Below are 9,509 nucleotides of genomic sequence, written 5' to 3' on the forward strand. Positions count from 1 at the left end.
TCTAAAACTACTACTCCATTTAAATAACCTTCAAAGTCTTCATAAGATAATACACTAACTGTAAATGATCTATACCACACGCCCATTTTACTTTAAAGCATATAAACAGAATTGTAAATTTTTTAAAATCTCTTTGAAAATTAGGTGAAATTTTTTTTCCTGTGTATTCAGGGTTCAGTCAGAGGAGTTGAGTAGAAATAAGGTCATTTTCACAGATAGATTACAGTATAAAGCTGAACTGGAGCCCCCCTCTTTCTTCTCCCTTCAGCTTTCCCTTTGCTCATTTGTACAGACTTAAAACAAAGCTGACATAATGCTGCCGTGGTGAACACATTCAAATGAAAATTATTTCCTATAGAATGTTCTGCCCATTCACACAGAGGGTGGGCTACCTTACTACCTCTGATACCTGCTCAGAGGCAACATATATTGGCACAGTTTTGACATAGCATAATATTTACAAGTGTGTGTGTCAAAGTTTCTTTGTTTTTGCTAGTGTACTGTTCCTTGCTTGTCTAATTTCTGTTCATATGTATTGAATGCAATGTGTTGTAGGCGTGCCTTTTCTTTGTTAAAGAAATACATCAACTACAAAGATGTCATACTTTAACCTATTTTTATTTCACTTACAGTTCTCTGCTTTCCATGACATATTCTCCACCATACTGATCAGTTTTATCTGTGCCATAAAAATCTTAAATACTTTTATGAGTGCTTTAAATTCCCTTTTAATTGAATCTTTTCTTGCCCAAAAGGGAAAGAGCTGCTGATAACTCCAGACTGCTGATGTCACAGATCCTCTGAGGTTGCTTGAGTTTTAGGGATTATTGCATGATTTAACATGCCCACACTTCATACGTATCTTCTTTAATGGATAGAAATAAATGTGTGAAATGTGCCTGTCAGAGCACTGCAGTTATTAAACATTTACAGCTTTTAAAAAGCTTGTTTTTGTGTGAAGACTGTCAAAGGACTGTATGTGTCTCAGATAATCCAAAGTCTAAAATGTTTTCACCATCCAATGTTTTCTTTTACTATCACTTCCGTTTTGTGGTCATTAGCTCACCACAGCCAGGGAGGAAAGGGCAATCTGTGCATGCTGTATACAAACCATACCTGTTTACAGTTGTGAAAATGTGGCAGACTTCTGGACTGACTTCTGTGACAGCTTTGGACTTTAGAGTGGCTTTGATTGTTGCACGTCTGTCACAACACTGACGCATCCGTGGTGCATTTGTATCAGCTCATTGCAATGCACACTGAAATAAACACAACTGAAATAAACTGCAGTGATCTGGGTTCATATGCACCTAATGATGTCCTGCAGTCTCCTCTGAAGGTCACAGACGACGGCTGTGAAACAGCAAACGTCTATACAGAGAACAAAGCCTAAACGTTTGCCATCAGTGTGCAAATGAGTTGTGTCCTGAAGTTACCTTCCACATCTTATCCATGAATGCCCAGTCACTCACTCTGGCTTCTTATCTATTACTGCTATATTTAAAAAGCCTTTTCACTTTCTCCTGTTGCCAGCAATTGGCTGAAAGATGTATCTCAACACAGATGGTAACCAAAACCTGATTCTTAAAATGCAGTGGCATTCAAAAGAATTGTGCATTAATGTCACAACATCTCATCAACAGTTTTATTTCATTTTTGAATAGACGTTGTAAGGTTTCGATGACCTTGCAAGAAAAAAGTGTGAATTGTTTTCCGCAGAATGCAGAGCTAAGCCCTGCACTGCCTCACACACACACACAGGCAATGCCAAACATGGCTTTAAAAAATAAAGTGAGTGAGACGGAAAACTGAAGTTTCCATCTGTAATTTTCTAAAAACAGAAAAATGAATGAGCACAAGAATCACCAATTTTGACACTTTTTTCAACAAATGCAATCCCGAAATGTTTTTTTAAAAACAGTGCCATTAAAAGCCTTCTACTTTCACATTGTCCCTGCATATTTCATAAGATAACCAAACAGACTGCAGAATTAGCAGAATTTGCTGCCCAGTCTGGTGAAGAGAAGTCTCTCCTTCCTCCACAGACAGCTCACTCTGCCAGCTTTGTGCACTCCCTGCCCTCTATCTGGACAATAAAATGACAAATTCAGAGCTGTGAACGGTATTTCCATGGATTTGAATCGAAGCACTTTGTGTGGCTCTCTGTGTCATTCAGTCCTGCAGCATGCCTGCGTCTGTTCCTCCACTTGGCGTTTAGGAACACACCAGTGACATTGTTGCACTCAGTAGAACCTCAGTCTGGCACAAACGGCCACTTTTGACGACATGAACATTGTTTGGACATCAACAGGCTAGTTGCTAAGTAACCCAGCCCCCTCCACCCCAAGTGTTCTAGCCTGTGAATCCATACTTATTACCTCTTGGGTAGCTAAAGCGGTGCTGTGCTTTGTGTGCATGTTGTAGGCGTGTGTTGGATGTCCTAATGTTGTGTATGAGGGAAAAGAGATGCTGCATTGCCTAATTTGATCATTTGTCATTATCTTCATATGGGAGAGCATCAAAGACCTTTGTAGAAAACTTTTTTGTGTTAGTATATTTCATTTTTTTATCTTTGCTGATGTAGACCTTTTTTTGCAATTCAGTGTTAAAACACAACAAAATAGCTGCAGCTGCCACCCTTGCACAGGCTATTTAAGGACAACAGCACATGTTGAGGAAATTCCACCCTTTGCCTGCATTAACGGCCAACACACCCAACCCTATGTATACACACACACACACACAAAAGGAGAAAGAACAGCATCAATGCAGTAGGGGTGAACCTCTGTCATCAAAGTGGTCTGTTGTTTGGGAGGAAGGGGAGGAAAGTGGATATGAATGGTGTGGAAGAGTTCATGGAGTTCACGTGTGAGTAGGGGTCTCAGTCATTGGTAGAGTTGGTGTGTGGGGTTTAAGGTCAAAATGGCTAACACAGGGAGAAAAACAGGGAATGGTGATTGAACAAGCAGACGTGGGGAAAAAGAGGAAGAAGGCAGAACCTCCATTCATAAAAAAGGATGGATGAAAGTGGACAAGTACTAAAAAAAATGCAGATTTTACTGAAACCCGCCCTTCTATATTTGACACCCGATTTATGTCAGAAAATGAAAGTGAACTGTTATTTTAGGCAGTCTTATGTGCAGCTCAAGTGAAACAAACATGTAAACATTGTATTGATCCTAGTTATCATTTGCCTGTCTGGTTAGTGTCAGAAATAATGTTCAGTTTTTAAAATAAAGTATTTTTCTTGCTAAATTAATGTATAAAAAAGTGCAACGTCACATTCTGAACTCATAAAAAATGAATAGCCCCAAGATTTACTCTGAGTGCACTTTTAATTAAACCCTTAATGTAATGAATTACATATGTGTACTGGAAATCTTGCGTCTTCTCTACAGCCAAGTGGAAGATATGTTGGCATTACTTATGCCCCTGCTGTAGTAAATAGGAGGCAATAAACTGATGCGTGTTCATAGCATAGGCAAACAAAGAAATATATGTGCGAGCTTCACGTGAGAATGGTAACTTAACATGTCTGCAGAACAGACCACACACACACACACCCTTCACACTCATCAGGCAATCAGTGGAGCGTTCCATGTGGTTGGAATGTGTGTTTGAGGGAGAGTGTGAAAGAGGAAGTTTTGGCGAGGTATAGGCTTGAGAGGAATGGTTGACCACAAATAAATGAATATCACACACACACACACACACACACACACTTCTCAGCAATTACCACTTATTCCTAATTACCTGATAGTGGTTGCAATGTGGGTAAATACAGGCAACCCTGTTTTTCTGTAACTTTTTTATTGAAAATAATTTCAAACAGTCAAATTTGTTACCATTCTTTAATCAATAATTGAGCTCATGTTAGCTCCAAATCTGCCAACCACTCAGTGACAACGTCAGAATGATTTTCATTTATCTTTAGTTACCAATATTATATAGTATTGGTATTTGTATATGATCTTAATCCTGGTTATTTATCTTTTTCATCTGGGTCCTACTTGTGAACAAAATATTGATACTTTTCACATCCCAGTGAAGTTTAGACTGAAAGTATTAAAGTACTTTAGTAGAGAAGGGGGATGAGGGCAGGGGGGAAGGGGAGAGAGCTAAGCGGATGGGGGAAGGGCTGTTTGTGCATGCCTCAAATTCCTTAGGTGTTATCAGCATTGCCCGCTCCATAATTGTTCCTTTTGAGGAAGGAAAAAAAACAGACTCTGCACAACATTGTAAAGCACCCTCATTTCAGTTAGGCGATATAAACGATGGCTCAATATTCATGCATTACTTAAAACCACAATATAAGAGAGAACCTGACACAACTACATTTTAAACTGCCTTCTATGAGACAGTAAACTGTAAATTTGGAATAAACATGTAGCCTATTTGTTTAATTAAGACATAACGTCCCCTAATTGTAAGACTATCCCATTAAACAAGAACCCCCTAAAACATACAAAACATGTTTTTATAACACAATTTGTCAAACAGCATTAAAGCTTTTGTCCATGCAGCAAGATAAGCAGTTTCCTGTGTGTGTGCAGATGAATAAAGGTGAATCATAAACTTAATTCCTCTAAATGGCTGCAGTGGAGTCTCTCATACACTGTCTTCCTGCTGAAGGGAGACACTGAATTGGTAGCATACACACACATACACACACACAGAGGACATGATTCTGGGAACTTTGATTGATGAGGTAATCCATCTGGCTCTGAAGCAAGGGAGGAGAGGGAGAGAGAGCACCAGCGAAGGGAGAGATGAGTGATGATAGGTAGGTCCAAATCATGATGTCGTTCAGAGATTGATGTATGTGTGTATATATGGAGGAAAGCTTAATATGTGGTTAGTTAAAAAAACAGATTTGACATCTTTAATCAGTGCAGGTTTTATTAGTCAGCTTGTAAAAGAAAATCATACGTCTTAACATTAGCAGTGTGTGAGAACCACTCTGGACTTCAACCTGGCTTCCATCACAGCTGCAGTAAACTGGGCGGAGGTGCATCATGGGCCATAGCTTGTAGATGAAAGAATGACGCATGAAATACTTTGCTCCAGTCATGACACAGACCAGATGAATAATGTTTTCACTTTACTCCAACAGTAAAATTGCACTGGAAAGAAACTCACTCACTGGTCTTTTTGCAGAAGAGTAATATTCTGAATATTCAGCAGCTCTCTGATGGTTTCTTCAGTCTTCAATGCAAAAATCAACCCCACAAAGAGAGGAATAAGTCAGACTCATTAATCAGTTAGATTTGTAAGTAGACGAGAAGTGGAGATGCTCTGCTGCTGCACATGTTTGCTTCATTAATGCTACTTTGATATTTCATGTCTTTTTGCTTTTAATATTGCTTTTCCATGCTTCCCATTGCTGCTGTTCATTTTTTCCATTATCACAATTTGCTTTTTGATTAAATAAAAGTCAGGGAAGGCAAGGAAGACAGACTATAATTACTTTAAGTAATCCAAGCACTTGTGTCCAAATCTCTCCAAACTACACATAACACAAATGTTCCAGTATAAGGGTGCAGATCAATATACAGGGGCAACAGATGGAAAAGAAGGTTCCCCAGAGATGAATGAATGAGGTGAGAAATTAATGCTGCACAGACTGTCAGTGTAATAAAAGATGAGTACATACAGTATCCATGAGTCACTTTATAATGGCTACAGGGTCAAATATCACCATAAGCCATTAGAGGTGATCTTTCTGATGTTTCTCTCTCTCTACTTTCATCTTACACACACACACACACACACACACACACACACACCTGACCTGAGGAAAAGGAACATGATCCTGCATAAGAGATAGATCTGAGTCAGATGAGACACAACTGATGGACATCAACAATGATTTGACATCCTTACTGATGGAGTAAATATGTTATTAGGATCAGCTTTAATCTACAACACAAACTGAAACACTGAGTCAGCCATCACTGAAATACAGTGAAGTACAGTATAATGAAGTTGTTTATAGAGGCCCTGCACACAGTCAGTAGACCATGTCTGCCTTCTGTACTGTGCTTCCATCTGCTGGTAGATTGCGTCAAACACCACCGGATGCCTGACTGACAGAGGGCAGCGTTTCCCATTTGAAGACAAAAATGTTATACTTTGAGACTGGTGGAAGCGCTCAGATTGTTTACTTGAGTAAAAGTTACCAGTGCAGAGATGTACATGCTTTACAAGTAAAGGTTCTACATTAAAAGAAACCCTCTGGTACATAAAGTAGTATAGTTATTAGTTTGCTCTAAGTAATATATCAGATTTTTGACACCTTTGGAATCATACAGAGCTGCTCAGAGGACTTTCCTTTCCTTACATTTTCAAAGTTTTTTAGTTTTGATACTTGGATTGCATGGACAGAAAATATGACAAAGACAAAACAGATGCGTTAGTCTAATAATGCATGATAAAGAAATGAAAAAACTAGTGATAAACACACTCTGAGACAGTGAATTAAATAAAAAAAACTCAATAGAAGCTGGGAGAACAGTGCCACCTTAAGGCTAACTAGATGGACAGTGTTGTAAAATGGCTGCATAAAAGTGCTTGTATATGCACATGTGCATGCCTGTGGTGTTTGTGTTTGTGTTTGATGACGTCAAAGTTTATAAAGACTGCATGCTTTCTTTATTCCATTTATTTGAAAGGGCTTCCCTTTTTCTGCTTCATGCCTGTTTCTGATTAAATCAGGATTGCATAAAAACATTCGACAAGAGGACATTTTTGGATGGAACCTCAGTCTTTCATAAGCATTGTCTGACAGTTGCTGTGAGAACAATTCTACAAACACTGAATTAGGCTTTCAGCTCTTAACAAAACACCTCCATTCATATATATAACAGGGTGACAGAGGAGTCAAATAGCATCCGGAATTAAATTATACCAAACTATTACATTTTATTATTGGAAAAAAAACAGCTGAAATGGAAAATATAACCAAAAGTTATTTTGGTAATATTTTAAACAGAGGCTGATTTTTTTCTCCTCTTGTGGACACAAAGGGCCTTTTGTTCCCTGGGTTTGGATCACAGGCTGGATGGTTTGGATGACAGTGGCAGGGTAGACCCACTAGAGGTCAGTCCTGTACAGCATTTCACAGCATACATTAAATAGACAGTGGAATGCCAGGTAGCTATAAAAAAATATGTATCTTGCATAATAAGGGAGCAAGTCAAAGTAACACTATTTTTATTCTATTTTCAGAGCGTAATACAAAATTTAACATGAAACTAATTTTTATGAAAATGTATTTATAATTATCTAGATGTGGACAGCTATTTTTTTTCAGTTCTGCCAGATGTTTCCTGAATTTCATGCTGTTGGATGTAATGGAATCACACAACTTATTATCAGTCTTGAATCACAGGTCCTTCCAGGCCTTTTGAAATTCTTTTGGACACCATAAACTTGTCTTGAATAGCTGGTTGCTCTTCCTCAGGCTAAGAAAAAATATTTTGAGGACACTTTAGGCCAAGGTTTAAAGACTGAAGGTCAGTAAATGATTATAAATGATAGAGACTGTTGTTTTTAAGTGTCCTTGGCCCTTTGAGAGAGAGGGATTACAGACCAAAAAAGGACCTGGGTGGACATGATCTTGCATAATGTAGAATATACATATAATTACACATTTTGTATCAACAAGATAGTGTAAGTTTTTGTGTGACATGTTAAAATAGCCAACAGATAGGTGTCTGCTGTTTATGATATGTAATCTGTAAATAAACATGGTTTGTCCGTCTTTAACATCTCTTACAACACACAAGCTGTCGGCCCAAGTTTTCATCATGAAGTCAGAAGAGCTCTTACTGTCTCTGTTTACTTACTTAGCCAATTCAACATGTTGGACACTAATTCCACTTGACATGTAAGCAAACAATTTGTGCACCAAGACTAAAAAAAAAAAGTCAGATCCCCACTTAACTTCACTTGTCAAGGCTATTACATTAATCAAAGCTAAGATTCACCTTCTAAAGCCATGCTGCCAACTGCTTTATGTAAATCTGTGTGCTTTGGAAATTGACATTTTCTTTGGCAGAATATCCTCATCTCTACAAAGCGCTCAATGAAATAACATTATTCCAAAAACGTCTTCAGAGTTTATCATTGACCGAGCTTCACCTGAACTGATCATCTGAACAAGAGGGATGCTAAGGCCAAAATACTGCACCTAAAAATTATCCACTTCACTTCCACTGCAATGGAGACACCAGACAAGACCCCTGCTTTACTATTATAGGTTAAAATACTAATTTATGGACTGTTGAGCTCCTACAGGTTGGAAGGTGAAGTGTTTTTCTCCACAAAGATTTTTTTCTCCATCCTTCTCACTGCAAGATGGAAAAGGAGCTGGGGACACTTGCAGCACACATCAACAGCCTTCTTCTCTTCTGTTTTGTTTGAGTTATTTCCTTAAAGCACTCTGTGTATTTAGACTCTTTCATACCAAAAGGCAAAGCAGGGCAGCAGCAGCAGTTTTTTTTTTAACATGACATTGCAAAAAATTTATATCTCATTTTCAAGGATCAGCTCCTGCAAAGTGCTTGTCATGATGGGCTCACAGGGCCGTATTGAGGCATTATCCAACTATCATTAAATGCAACTTTCTCTCTTTGGTGAAGACCACATCCAGGATGTATGGTATGCGGGGTTAGGCTGCAACAATCTATCAAGAACTCATAAAACATTTAGGTTTAATAGATCCACCACATCCTGTGGAAACTGGAATCATAAATAGGGTTTGAGGATGGTAAACTAAACTGCATATGGCAGAATGCTCTTTGAGCTTTCCATCCCCTCTTTTTAAATATTGGTAATTATTTAATAGCACCAACACAGTCATATATGTCTTTTTTTATAGATTAAATAGTATCTTTTTTCGGTTTGTATTTGATCTATTGTGCTTTCAATACTTCAGTTTAATGTGGCCTAATTATATAGAAATTGATTACCTAATAATTTTCTTCAGGCCATAAAACCTTTTTGACCCACCAGATATATGTGATGTAGTAATTTCTTCATTTGTGAAGTGCTTTAATCCTCCCTCATTTTCTACTACTAATTAAATACTGATTGCGAATTGCTCAGTCATTTTATAGCCATTTACAAGGCCGTGGAGGTCGTTTATGGAAAACTTTAGAAAAGATTTAACAGAGGTTAATTATTGACTTCAGAGGTACATAAAAATGAGATGGAGGTGTGCTTCTTGCTCACCAATTTCAAAGTGAAACATTATTAGGTGTTCATGTGTGATAACAAAAATCAATAAAAAAAAGTTGCAGAATGCAGAAAGCATGTCAACAATGAACAATTAAAGAGATAACTGGCAGATGAACACACAGAGTGCGGGTGTAGGTTTCTAATGTGATTGTGTGGAGGTGGATGGAGGTGGATGGAGGTGTCTGGAAAGAGCCGTGGGGAGGGAGAGGGAGGGCCGGCTGAGCCGCTGATGTTGCGACGTCACTCTGACTGACTGAGCTCCAGGCTTC

The sequence above is a fragment of the Parambassis ranga genome, chromosome 5 (assembly GCF_900634625.1).
Source record: "Parambassis ranga chromosome 5, fParRan2.1, whole genome shotgun sequence".
NCBI lineage: Eukaryota > Metazoa > Chordata > Actinopteri > Ambassidae > Parambassis > Parambassis ranga.